General features: G+C 39.3%; 1 protein-coding gene across 2 annotated transcripts in view; it reads right to left on the bottom strand.

The window, feature by feature from the left end:
* Nucleotides 1–13,873, bottom strand: part of sorbs3 (sorbin and SH3 domain containing 3) — a 53,190-nt gene that overhangs the window by 31,789 nt on the left and 7,528 nt on the right. The gene's annotated exons all lie outside the window — the stretch shown is intronic.

Raw genomic sequence — 13,873 nt, 5'->3', positions numbered from 1 at the left:
CCCGGAAATATTCACTCCTCTGTTAGTCAGAGACACATGCTGTGACCTCGGACAGAGAAATAAGTGAAAAGCGTGAAAAGTGGACAGGATAGAACTCAAAATGAGTAGTGATTTCCCCAATAAGAAGAGGACCATTATGTATTTGTACCACTTGTTCACTTCATTTCCGAATTTCACAGGTTTCCTAGCGCACCCCAATCACTTCCCCTTGAGGCAATAATGATGTCATGAACTGTACTCATTTCGGTTTAGGTCCTAATACATTACTAAAAGGAAATGAACAAAGGGAAGTTTTTATTTATCTGTACTTTCCTTGTAGAAAAGAAATGTTCAACGTAATACATTTTCATACATCATAAATCACATATTTGCAAAGTCACAAAGGGACACCTTACCATCACACAGCTTCAATGAGTCTACAATCGGATTTCCTTTAAACAAATCTAAACTTAAACAGACGTGACGGCAAGAGTGAGGGTGAACGAGAATGACAATCTGGTACGTTTACTTTGTGACAGGTTGCGATTAGCATTTAGCTAGTTTGTATCATCATCATCATCTTCATCGTCGCCATGTTAACATGCTAGCTAACATTTGAGAGATTCGTAACATAGTTGCTGTTAGTTAGCCTTAGCTAAATATTTTCATTCGAGGCACTGATTTGCTTGTAGTTGTACTGCAAGAAAGATTAGCAAGTAAATGTAAGCTTTTCAACTTTCAAACAAGGATGAGGTGAGCTAGTTGATATATTCATTGATACAGTGAGTTTATTATGGCATTACAGCGGACGGTTTCACTCGCTAAGTGATGGCTTCTTCCACATGCAAATTAAACCTTGACACAACTAAAGATATTACATCCTGCTCTTACCTGTGGATTTATGATCTTAAGTAAAGATCCCCAATCTCATGTGGAACACGTTAAGCATGCTGGGCGTTAAGTATGCCCAGACTTCACTTGCTGAGGATTTAAGAAAGTCGGCAAGCATGTCATTGTCTCGTCCAAAATGTGTATCTTAATCTATGCCTGCAATTCTAGTCTGCAAAGACTTCTCAATTCCCAATGTTTAAGCTAGCTACTCGAAAACCGACACGTTGAAGCACTCCAATGCAACACACCACTCCAGTGCAAAACATGGTCCAGCCTACCACTGGAAATAAAAAGATGTAGGAAATCTAATGGTCATTTCCTTGTTACTGGAGCAAGACAGACAGCATTTGTCCCCTTTTAGGTCCTGAACATCTCACCAGTAGAGGGGAGACTATGTGTAGTAGATGGTCTTTAAATTCACAATGCTATTACCAACCCTGTGAGCTCCCACTCCAAATCTCCTATTAGCCCCAGCTACAGTTTGTGCCCTGGAGCGAGGGTGGAAGGTTTGCCACAATACTGTCACCATGCACACTGTCCCTAAAAAAAACCCCTAAACATTCTGTCGCAGTTAGCCACCTAACAACTTTTCCATCACTGAATCATTCTAAATGGGACCAATGAGTCATATATGGTGTGTTGATACCCTCTAAATATTTTCCCAGGAGACGGTTTCAGTACATCAGTAGTGGATGGGTTGCCTCGTACTGTTCATTCAGCAGTCTGGTATGCATGTGCAGTTTATTACTGGGCTTAACAGTAGCGAAAGGATACAGAAGTTCTTGTTGGTTCAAAGCTTTAGTGACAAACAAGGAGTTCCAGTGTTAGAGACTGAAATATCTTCTTTTTCAGTAAGGGATACATTTGCAAAGTTCCAAAGAAAGCAGGTCAGCAGTGGTTTTACTCCCACTACTTTCTTTTTCCCAAGAAGTAAAGCATGCTAAATCACACCAAGCTGTACTCTGTTTTTATGATTGTTCAGAGCGATACATGCAGCCTGTCATTGCTCCACAGGCAAACTTCTGTCCTGTGCAGAATGTTCTGAAGGTTGTACAGCTACCAATTTGGAAGTAGTCCCATTTGGCCTTAATAGTAGAGACAGTCATTAATAGGTATCTGCTTTGTGTCTGCCATGATGTTGCATCATTAGTGGAATCGCTTGCAGATCTCAATTGGTGGAGAAACCCAGCTGGTCTGCTTATATCCTAGTAGGAGTAGTGTCATTGGGGAAAGTGGTCTCTCACAGGCTGTTTGAGTGGTCGAAACACTTTCTACTCTTTCTCCAAGACTGGTCAGCATGAACAATCCAATGATAATAGTCTACATCAATTGTTTCTCCCTTTCCCCCTTATGGAAAGCAATGAAGCAATGGCTGTGGCTGTACTAGTTTAACAATGGCCAAATAAGTTGCGCTGTGGAAAGCCTTGTGTTTCCCTTTCACCAAAGGGAACACGGCTTGTCTCTTCGTATAATTGCCCCACAGTGGCCAGGGAAATGTTGGTTGGTGGAGATAATTGAGCTCATATCAGTGAAGCCCTGGTCACTGCTTTGAAAGTTAAAGTGGTACATCTTAGAACAGCACTGTCTGTATATGTATGATTGACCACATTGAGGCATTGTGCTACCATGCATGAGCGCCAGCTAATCTACCCCTTTTACCTCTTATACAACCCATAAGTATGTTGTCTCCCAATACATTTTTGTTGTGTAAAAGCCAAGCACGCAGGACGTGAAAGACGTACATTTTCCCATGGTAGTGGTGACTTTGGCTTTGCGCCGACTTTATATAGGTGAACTTTGACCTGTGTATATGTGAATCCCAATTAGGAGTGCTGCGGCCTCTGGTCAGTAAAAGTGCAGGGTAGAATATGCCGTTTATCATTTACAAACACTAGGGTGTTTGTATTAAAATTCTGTTTTCCTCTCCGTCTACTAAGATTTTCATGTTAACAATGTTGCCAGCTTTGAATATGTGAAGACAAGTTCAGAAGAACGGTTCAGACAAACCAATCAAATGTTTTGGAAACAGAGGCAAAAAGTTGCTTTTTATTAAAAAGAGCAAAAAAAAAAAGACTACGTGAGTAAGCGAGTAAGCATACCTCTCTACATGGTTCATGTTACTGTGAGCTTTCTTCCTGATGGAGCTTTCCGTTGAGGTCAGTTCAGCTCTGGCCGCTCAGAGACTGGATAGAGATGTGTTTTTCATGTGGCCTGCCATACTTGGCATTACAGACTCTAATGACTGTGGTCAGTTTCCTGAATCGAGTCTTTGCTGCTGCATACCCTGAGGCACAGGGAATGTAGTGATGATTGTCCTTTTCCCTATCTGTCATGACTCATCGGCTTGAATGGGCCTTGTTACATAACAAGGAAACAAGCTGTTTGCTCTGTGTGTGTTGTGCATACACCAGCATGCTTCACAACATGGTTGTAGTGTCTGTGCATGATGCCGGCCTCTCTGTTAGGGGTGTAATTCAATGCCACTATCTGTATTAGTTTCAGTATTTGTATAGTGCTCCACCTGTATATGGATTCGAACATGTCTGAAACCGGAATGCTCCATAGACGCGGGAAAAGTGTTTGTGTGTTGGGTGTGTTGGGTGTGTTGGGGGGGACGTCGACACAGAGCTAGAAATGGCAGCGATGTCTGTGAATTCTGGCTCTGACAGTTCCTCAACCTCAGCTACATCACTCAAGTTCTTCATTTATCTGAACCAGAGACGCACACAGGGTTGTTTAGTTGGTTCTCTCGACCATACTATAAACAAACTCATATTTAATTAGTAATTAGTAACCTAATTTAACCTGACCGGGCATTTACTAAGGATGCTGTAAATGCATCGTGCAGCACCACATGTCCGTGTTAAAGAACGTGGATTTTGTTAGTCTTACAATCTTATCATATCTGATAGCTCGCTCATGCCCGCATGCAAGTAGAAACTTCTATCTTGCGTCTCAACTGGATACCCAGTGAAGCTTTATCAACAATATGTTATCTTACCTAGAATATGTTATCTGTTGTGAATAACGTATTCGTATCCACTTACATTCCTACTTGCATCTCCCTGTGCCTAGGCCTCCTCAGTGCCAACCACTGACCATATATACTGTACATATGGTTGTGTGTGGGAGTTGTTCAGTTTGCAAGTGTTGTGTACTTTGGAAAGTACACCTCATTCCAGACTCATATTTCACAAGACCAGCTCTGCCTCTATCCTAAACATTACCAAAAGTAGTCAGTAATACCCACAATGTAAATCACATAACTACGTCAAAACCTAGTAGTTAATATTCACGAATTTCATTCTGCAGAGGCAGAAACAAGCACCTTTATTACTTCCAATCCCACGACAATTACTTCTTTCAAGACAATCTTTTTTTGCTAGTCAATGTAATTCAGCGTGCAAAAGGGCGACTGAAATGAGCTCATGGTTTCAGACACTGTAGCTATTCATGCTGAAACAAAACTGTTTATCATTAATAAATATGTGTATGTCAATGAAGATGAATGAGATTGGTGTAGTCGTATATCAAGACAGATCTACTTAATTCCTTGCATTTCAAGGCTAATCCTGACTGCTTAAACCAGGATTTAAGACAAAAAAGGACATGAGTGTACATGAGTTTGTGTCTGTGTCACAAAATAATATAAGATCCTCCTATCCTTTGCAATTACCTCCTGTTCTTCCTGTCAGAGCTGCGTCTTTAAGATGGAAACCACAATTTTGGCACCATTAAGCAACAAAATAACAGCAGTACTGCACTCCAAGCCCTAAAAAGCCATATAAAGCCAATAAAGCTGTTTGGCCTGGACTGAGGCATGCCTGGCTTCCTCAGGCCTCTATTACCTAAATGGGTACCGAGAGAAAGAAAGAGAGGGAGAGAAAGAAAGCGTACACAGCAGGAAAAACTCAAACGTGCAACCAAGATTAAGAGAGACAGAGTAGAAAGTCAACCTAATACGGTCAAGCTTCTTCCTGATAGCCAGGCCATAAAACTGCTCAAATAACTATGCAGAACATGACAAGGCTTTAGGAGTGTTTATTCTCAACACATGGTTATAGCACGTAGACTTCCACCTATAGCCCAGGAAAGGATGCTTTTGGTCCTAGGGTTTGTCAATCAGCTTCTTTATTCCAAACACTGCCATTAAAGTTCTCTCAATAGTGGCGATCCAGGTCTGACAATCTTTTGTGATGCGTTTGAATTTTGAATAATGATGAGAATTCAGGCTAATCTGACCAATAAATAAAGCAATAAACAAAACACCACTCTTTATTGCTGTATTTTATCATGATCTGAAAATCTCCAATACAGTCCATTACAATGTCTCTACATGTGTCTCATGTAGAGAAAGATTTGGCTTAAAAAACACTTCCTTTAAGTGTCAACGCTGTTAAATGGAAAGCTATTATTAAATCCCAAGACTGATCAACTGGTCACTTTTGGGCCTTGAGCAAGGTCTATAATTCTACCTTAATCCGGTTTTATACTACAACTTCAGTCTTTTTAAGATGATCATTTTTCACACTGATCCTAATAAAATGATCCTAATAAAATCTTGGCCGAATTCTATAGCAGACCGCACGATAACATTTGTTCTCCATGTCAGATTTTACAATGAAGATCTTTGAATGATAGATTCATTAAAAATCCCTACGTTCTGTTTACGCCATCAATCCAGGCTTGCCATCCTCCTATTGGTGGGTTTAGACGAAGATCATAGCAGCAGTCAGACTTTAAGCAGTCAGTCAACATTAAGCTGAAAATCATACAATTTAAAACTGCCTTTACTTGGCAGATTGCTTCACTTAAGAATACAACCAAAATGTATTCCACTTCCTCTTAGCTATCAAGGGCGTATTATTTAAACCCAAGATGAATCAAAAATTGTAGCTGCTTTTAGAAAAGCCCTAAAATGAATTAGAAATATTTTGAACAGCATGTTTGCACCACCTTAGTATTAACTCAGTTACTCTGGTCTTCTGTGTATCATGTGTTACTGCTTTCAGAAAATACAGCAACAGAAAGGTTAGCAATTGAAATGAATGTAATAGAGCTTGAAAAATTCTGAACATTTAGCCCTGTCTGTATCTCTCATGTCTACAGAGGACAAGCAGATCAGGATGTTCTTATATACAGAATCATCTAAGCCTTTTGGCTTCTGTTTATCCAGCAGGCCCTACATGGACTTCAGGACAAGAGTCGTTTCCTGGCCTGATGTTGAGCATGGAGTATCGGAATGTCGCATAGCCGGTACAGTAAACTTGGCAATGACATCAGACACGTTTCTCAGAACTCATGCCTACTTGTTTGCTCTGCACTTTTGGAGAGCATCTTTGAGCTTTTACAATGGGCACATTATTTAGTTCTGTCATTCTATGCATCAGATTGGGATCATGTTGACGATTTGGGGTGCATCCTGGGAAATCACCTTCTATATGATTAATATTAGATATGACATTATTAGATTGTATTGTTATGAGATTAAAACACAGCTTCTTCAGTCACTTTGAGGTAAGCATCCAGAACCTCAACCTCAGCAGCTAAGTTGCTAGTCACCAGAAAGTTTTCCAGGGATCTGAGCTGGGCCTATAACCAACTGCTCAATTAAATACATCAAGTTGCTTTGAAGAAAAACATCTTCAGAATGAATACATAATGTATAAACCCAAACTAACAAAAATGTCTGGACCTCCACTGACTCCCGTATGGTCCATTTAATATTCCCCAAAATCTATCCCATGCATCCACCCTCTCAACCATCCAGCCATCCTTCCCTCCATCCATCCATCATTCTAATCTAATCAAGCTTTCATCCTTATACAAGCAAACAGGATGTCTGTTGTTTGTTAAATGAATTGTTTTCTAAGCCTAATAGGTGTTTCGGCTGTTTTATAGACTGCTAGGTTCCGGCTCTGACATCTATCTGAGGCTAATGTCGAAGAGCAGCAGACCTGCATACCAGCTGCATGGGGTAGCAGACAGGTTAGACTGAGATAATGTATTTAGCTGATGAAGGGGAGGCCTAAGGGGTGGAGAATATAATTACTTCCATATGCCATATATACCACAATGCATGCCGTACTCATGTTTATCAGGTTATTTTTAAGTTCATCCATATCATTTTCAATGCACAGTACTATAGAACTGTTCTAGTTGGTCTTCCTTATTAACTGGCAGGCCTACATATATAATCATTATAAGCTCAAACGGTAAGCTTATACATGAAATGAAGATATTTTCATCAAAGCTAGCATACTGCTATAAAATATTGGTTTAGTTGAATATTATACAAATTATACAGGCAACTGTATACTATCCAACAGGATCCCATTATTGTATGTTTATAGGATGTCATCTCAATAAAGTTGTATGAAAAGCTGTTTTGGCTTTTGGTTAAGATCATGTTGTAAGTAGTTGAGATCAAAGTTGTATGGAAAGCTGTAACTGTTTAGGATCACAGCTGGGTTTCTCATAAATGAGGCTGCTTTCTGTACAACCTAATTTAGCTTTACAATGAAATTGCTCTGTCTTGTACGTAATCCCTAATTTCTGTAAATCTGTATAATATAAAAAGGATGAGTTCTTTTTTAGAATGCAAATGCACATTAAATTATGTCATCTAACAAGCAATTCTTCTGTTCACGGATATATTTCCTGCCAGTTTTGGGATAATGCACCCATAATAGGTTCCAGTCAACTTAATTCTAGGCTTCAAACCAATAGTACTAAATACCTCTCAAAGTTCAGTGACATCATGACCCTAGATGTGGGCCTTTGTTATGGTCCTTTGTTAACTCCCATCACGAGAGTTACCATTCTTCCTGCCAGATGTTTTGGGGTAGAGATAGCAATATAAGAGATATCAGCCAAGATCTCTGAAATACTATCTTTAAATAGAACTGTCTGTTCCAAAGCTTGGTGGAAAAAAAGGATGACTTCCTACAAGGAACATCCCAGTGAACACATTTTTCCACAGGAATGTTTGAAGGTAACGTCATCCTCCCTGATGAGATGAGCAGTCTGAGTCATCGGTCTGGGATCATGACCAACAAGTAGGTGAATGGAAAAATGATGATATTGTCATCAAAGAGGCTGAAGATGATTCATTTCAAATTTATAGACTCTTTTTTTATGGGCCTTTGTATGTCATACAAATTAGCTACCTTCCAGTTATGTATATTATCTATGGTGCTGTGAGGAAATAAGCACTAATGGTTTAAAATGACCAGATTTGGCTTTACTTCATTAGAAACACTGGCTTTAGAGAAGTGCAGCAAAACTTTCCAGAAGATGCAAGAATTGTAGAACTGTTTGGTAAGCGTAATTTGTAGTATAAAGGTGAATTTTAGAGATTTGACAAAGATTTGAAATGTCTAACTGGCATTCATTTGGAGCCCAGAACTATTGCCACAAGTATGAAGGACATACAGCCTTTCAGACTAGCCACTCGACATGTTAAGCTAGCCACAACACCTACTATAACTATCTTTATAATTTTACAAAGGCTTTATAGTCTTTAGAGCCTAAAGATGTCAATTGGAGCCAAGTGACCTTAGTCACAATAGCAAGTGTATCCAAAGAAGAGTGAACCCTGTCCCTATTTAACACCATGACACAAATAAGAAAGAAAGAAATGCGTTATGCACAACACATTAGTCATCTGGGTGGCAGACTGAGTGAAAGACTCCAGTCAGAATCAGGAATCAGGCTGGAAGTTCATGCCGTCTTCGACTTCTTTATAATTGGCTGGCCCATGGACCACCAGCATAGCTTCAGCGCTAATGTGTACATCTGCCTTCTAAGCCAGACCTCTTTAAGACAAATACTACTGCCAAAGTCACTAATTATTTATGTTCCGCCTGAGTTTGTCAGCTTTTCTACCAACCACTCAAGCATTTTAACTACCAGTGAGGTCAAAAAACGGCTCTTCTATTCAAATGCTGTGCTATTAATTATAGTGCCCTTTGACTGACCATGCCTTATTGTTCCACTAAGAAAGCACACCAAATTAGAGCTGCACATAAAGTCATCTTTATATTATTAACCAACCTGTCCAGAACTTTCCTGTTCATTGGACCTCATTTATCAGTCTTTTAGTAAAGTTAGTAAAGTGTGTAAATGTTTTCATAGGCCAAACCGAACTAAAAATTCCAGCCAGATTTACAATTGTTTCGGCAAGGCTGATTTTCTTCATACATGCATGTTGATAAAATGCCCATCAGCCATAAATTACCAAGCGCCTTCATGGCACATTTAGGATGCCCACAAAACTTATTTAAAGGGGTCATGACATGGTTTGAAAATATTTTTTTCTAAATGATCTTCCCTGAGGTATAATATTAGTAAAGTTTTTCACACCAAAAACATATAAAATTTTGTAATTTGTGACCTTTTTTCACCCTGTCTCTGACCCTCTGACCGTTTTTTACGTCCTTTACCTTTAAGGCTTCAGTGTAACCACTCACTGCTAAGATTGGCTAACATCTTTGCCTGTGAATTAACTATCAATGCCCCCTGGCATAACATAGCAAAATTAGCGTAGCTTAGTAGCATCAGTGCATTTAAAGCAAAAATAATAACAATAATAATAATTTTAAAAATCACGCTCACTTTTTGGTGCAATCAAGCAAAATCCCGGTGTAGCTTCTATCTCTGTAAGTGAACACCACCATCAGGGTGTCATTCACTATCTATTTGATGGTGACCGGAATCCGGGAGCCGGCCCGCAGCTCCCCGGCCTCCTCCATGTCTTAATTTTTGGATTTGATTTGGAATGCTTTCTTTTAAGTCATTAATAGGAAACAACTCAATTTCACACAGTTTCAATTGAAATAAAGGGATACCACACTTCCTTTGCAAATGCTCCTGCAAACAATTTACGAATGAATTCCTTCGTATCCGGTTAGATAAATAAGGCCCATTCAGCATAAAGCACTTCTTAGATATGCCATTGGATTTTACTGTATTCCTGCCCTGAGCCCAGGATACCTGGACTACTACCTGGAGAGAACAAAGCGGTTACTAAGAAGATGAATGCATGAATAGCGAGTTTGCACCCTTTTGCTACAATTACCTGCCGCCCTCAAACCTGTGATTAGACAAATTCTGACCCGCACCTCTATCCATCCTCAGTGGTATTTGGAACACGTCCTGAACCGAAGCTGTTTTGTTTGTTACATTGGAAAGGATGAGCCCAATCGGTCATCGGGCCTGTCCAAATAGATCAGGAAACATAAATCCCTGTTTTAAGATGGTTCCATAAAAGGAAGAAGATATGTTTACGTACTCCATATTAGTGCAGGACAGTGACGCATGTTTCGCAGGCTCTGTTACACATCACAGTCGTAAAAACGAATCCCAAAAGACCTATGTAAGTATGCATCCAAATCAGTACAACAAACAAGCACAATTGCGAGTCAAGTAACTCATCCCATTCGCTTCAGGCGATATCTGAAACACTTCAATTGTTTCCGACTTTGTTTGGCAGACAATGGGCTTTTTATTATATCTGCTTTATATTCAAATCTGGGTGTGTGTGTGTGAGAGAGAAACAGAAAGAAAAAAAAACCCCAATGAGGTTTACAAAGAGACCAGGACGTTGTCTATTAAGGAAGCAATAACAGACAAGTAGCAGGCTACCATCCAAAATGATTTGTGAGGTGAAGCTCACAACAACAAAAAAAAAAAGTCCTTCTATTCATGTTCATCATCCCTCCTTTCTCCTGTCTCAGCATTTCCAGACACTCCCTTTATCCATTTTTCTTTTTTAATAACACTATAATCCTCTCTATTTCTTCCTCAGACAAACACACATGCACATTCTTCCCTCCCTCTTTCACTTTGGCCCATACATGGCTCTGTGTGTCTGCTTACAATCAACCGTTATTAAAGGATACACACATTAATCAGAGACAGGCCCATCTCTTCTCCATGTATGGCTCTCTGATCAGCCCAGATGCTGCATACCGTTTGATAGTGAAGAGCCAGACACTCCTTCAGGGTCAAAACACATGAAGGGATCCACTCGGACATGTCTGGCTATTTCGAAACACGTGTCGGTCATTGTCCGGATGTTTTTTTTTGTTTTGTTTTGTTTTGTTTTGACGTCGGTCATTGTTTGGATGACCGTTTCTTCTACAGACTACCGCTACACTTGCTCCTCTAACCCACGTTATGCTCTTGGATTATTTTAAAAATGTACAGCAGCTTTAAGTTGTAGGAAAGTTGTAGTTTTTTTTAAACGAATAAGCTGACACAACCTTTCACGTTCTGCTTCTTAGGAGGAACTCGCCATTCCTACCAAAAAGCCACGTGGAAAAACACAAAGAGCAGTTTCTGTACCTCTTGGAATGCTGCTCTACATGTTTCTATTGAGTATTTGCTTAAACTGAGGCAATTTAATATTCTGGATTGTGGGTTAAAAACTTCTCTGGTTTTCTCAGCACATCCAACAGGGTGAATCAGTAGACCACAGCTCGAAAATCTGAGTTTGGAGTTTGCTACAGCAAGGAATGTCCGTTGTTACCATTAGCACTGGATACAAGCGGTTTCCCAATGGAAGCCTAGTCATATATCAGCCATATTAAACTAATGAGGTTCTGTTTTAGTTTAAAATTGAGTTATATAGTCATCTTTGAGGGTGTAGCGTTCACCGCTTCTGGGGCAGTCTTTCCGTTCATAACACTGTAGGCACTCTGTGACTGATAAACGCTCAATCCACAATCTTTTGTTGTGTGCTAAATATCTCAGATCGCACTAGAATAGTAATATTCGATCTCTAAAGCCGCAATGGACAGCTAACGCAATGTTATCAACTCTTTTCAAAGGATAGTAGCTAATACATGCTCAAAATGTCACTATTAGTCACCTACAGTATATAGACTAATTTGGTGCTCAGTGATTGGTCATTGGGAACAATTAGGTAATTTGGGATTGGTCAAGCACAACATAACTCAGGCTCTTTTCGAAAAGAAGGTCGCTAAAGTACTCTAAAAAGTCACCAAATTTAGTTGCTTTGTTGGCAGCGTTAGGCGCAGGGGAACTACTGAAAGGGAAAATAATAAGCAGGATGGATCAATTTAAACACATACACAGATTTATTACTCCTAGATATCTTCAAATATATTTAAGCAGAGGCTTTTTTGTCCCTGGGTGTACATAGAAATACTACCATTAGCTTGCTTAATAGATAGCTACCTTATCTAATGTTCTACACTATATAATAGTTAGTATAATGTTGTGTACAACCCTGTGTACTGGTTTACACAATACGCTAGTTAGTCTATTCTTTACCAGTGTATAGTGATACTCTTTTAGACAATATGACAGTTAATGTTAGCTAGCTATTTTTTTCAACAACTTGGATACTGGTTTAAAAAATATACTGTACTGCAACAGTCTTATTTTAGCTAGCTTATAGTGACATTGTCTACTGTTGTCTACTGGCTGATACACAATGTCATACAATGTGTTTTAATCTAATATTATCTGGCTTGCTAGCAACCTTATCTGTTTTACATAATATACGAGTTACTCTAACGTTTGCCCAAGTCATTTTACACAATATCACAGTTACTCTAATGCTAGCTAGCAGCATACTTGTGCGCTGGACTAATGTTGGCCAGCTTGGTAACAACCTTGTGCATTGTTCTAATCTACACAATATAATGGTCTAATGTTAGCTAGCTTATTGCAATCTTGCCCATTTGTTTGTATAGTATGACAGCGTATGCTAGCTAGACAGTGACTTGGCTAGTGATTTATACAGCATACTGTAATAGAACACTGTTAGCTATCCTGCTAGTATTATTGACTACTGTTATGCCACTGTTATTTCCACATTTAGTAGAGATTCATGGGAAAGTTATATACTGCTCCAGCTTCTCTCTCTCTCTCTCTCTTACCCTATATTCCTTCATCCCTAGACACACGCTAATGGACACCAGTCACATTTACCTACAAAAAAAGAGGAAAGACAGCCATGGAAAAGGACAGGAAATATGCAGCCAGATTAAACCCTGACCTCTTAATGAAGAAGCCTTCCGTTTATGAACAAGAGGAACAGATGAACCGCTCTGACTCCATAAAAACCCCACTTCTGAGAAAATTCTCACTCGTGCATGTTATAGTCAGTAAAAAGAAATCTTTGAAGGGAAGAAAGTCTTTGAACGCGAGTAAACAAGGCTGAAAGTTCAACAGGTTACCATATACTGTATGTTCCTATAAAAGCTACTTGCTCTACAATTTCATATCATTTTATACACTTTTATATTTTAATACTGATACTGAGCATGTTAATACTGATGTTACTCAAAATGCTACAGCCAGTTTAAGGGGAAAATAGCATTGCTGTAGTGTATACCACAGCGCTGTTGAATTCTTGATTCTGATTGGTCAGAAGGTGTTGATTAATTATCCATAACAGAAGCTCTGACATTAGTGCCAGCTGCAAGGCAAATGGTTTATATTAGGTTTATATTAATGCACTTGTAATACATTATGTATTATAGGAACACCTTACACAGGGACCCCAATTCCGAAAAAGTTGGGACAGTATGGAAGATGCCAAAAAACAAACAAAAAGTGTCCTTTGAAAATTCAGTTCCTCCTGTACTATATTGAAAACACATTATTAACACATTATTTGGTGTTTTACTTTGTGAATTTCATTTATTTTTGAAAATATACACTCATTTCAAATCTGATGACTGCAACACACTCCAAAAAAGTTGGGACAGTCGACTGTTTACCACTGTGTAACATGACCTTATCTTTTAATAACACTTATTAAGCGTTTAGGCGCTGAAGACACCTGTTGGTTAATCTAGCAAATGGAATTTCCCCCCATTCCTCCATTTCTTCAGCTGCGCAGCTCTACAGGGCCTTCGTTGCCTTATTTTGTGCTTCATAATGTGCCACACATTCTCAATGGGAGACAGGTCAGGACTGCAGCAGGCCATGCTAGCACCCGCACTCTCTGCTTGCGCAACTATGCGCT

The sequence above is a fragment of the Ictalurus furcatus genome, chromosome 5 (assembly GCF_023375685.1).
Source record: "Ictalurus furcatus strain D&B chromosome 5, Billie_1.0, whole genome shotgun sequence".
In the NCBI taxonomy this organism is placed as follows: Eukaryota; Metazoa; Chordata; class Actinopteri; order Siluriformes; family Ictaluridae; genus Ictalurus; species Ictalurus furcatus.
Note: the sequence above shows the minus strand (reverse complement) of the source record. Positions and strands in the feature narration are given on the sequence as shown.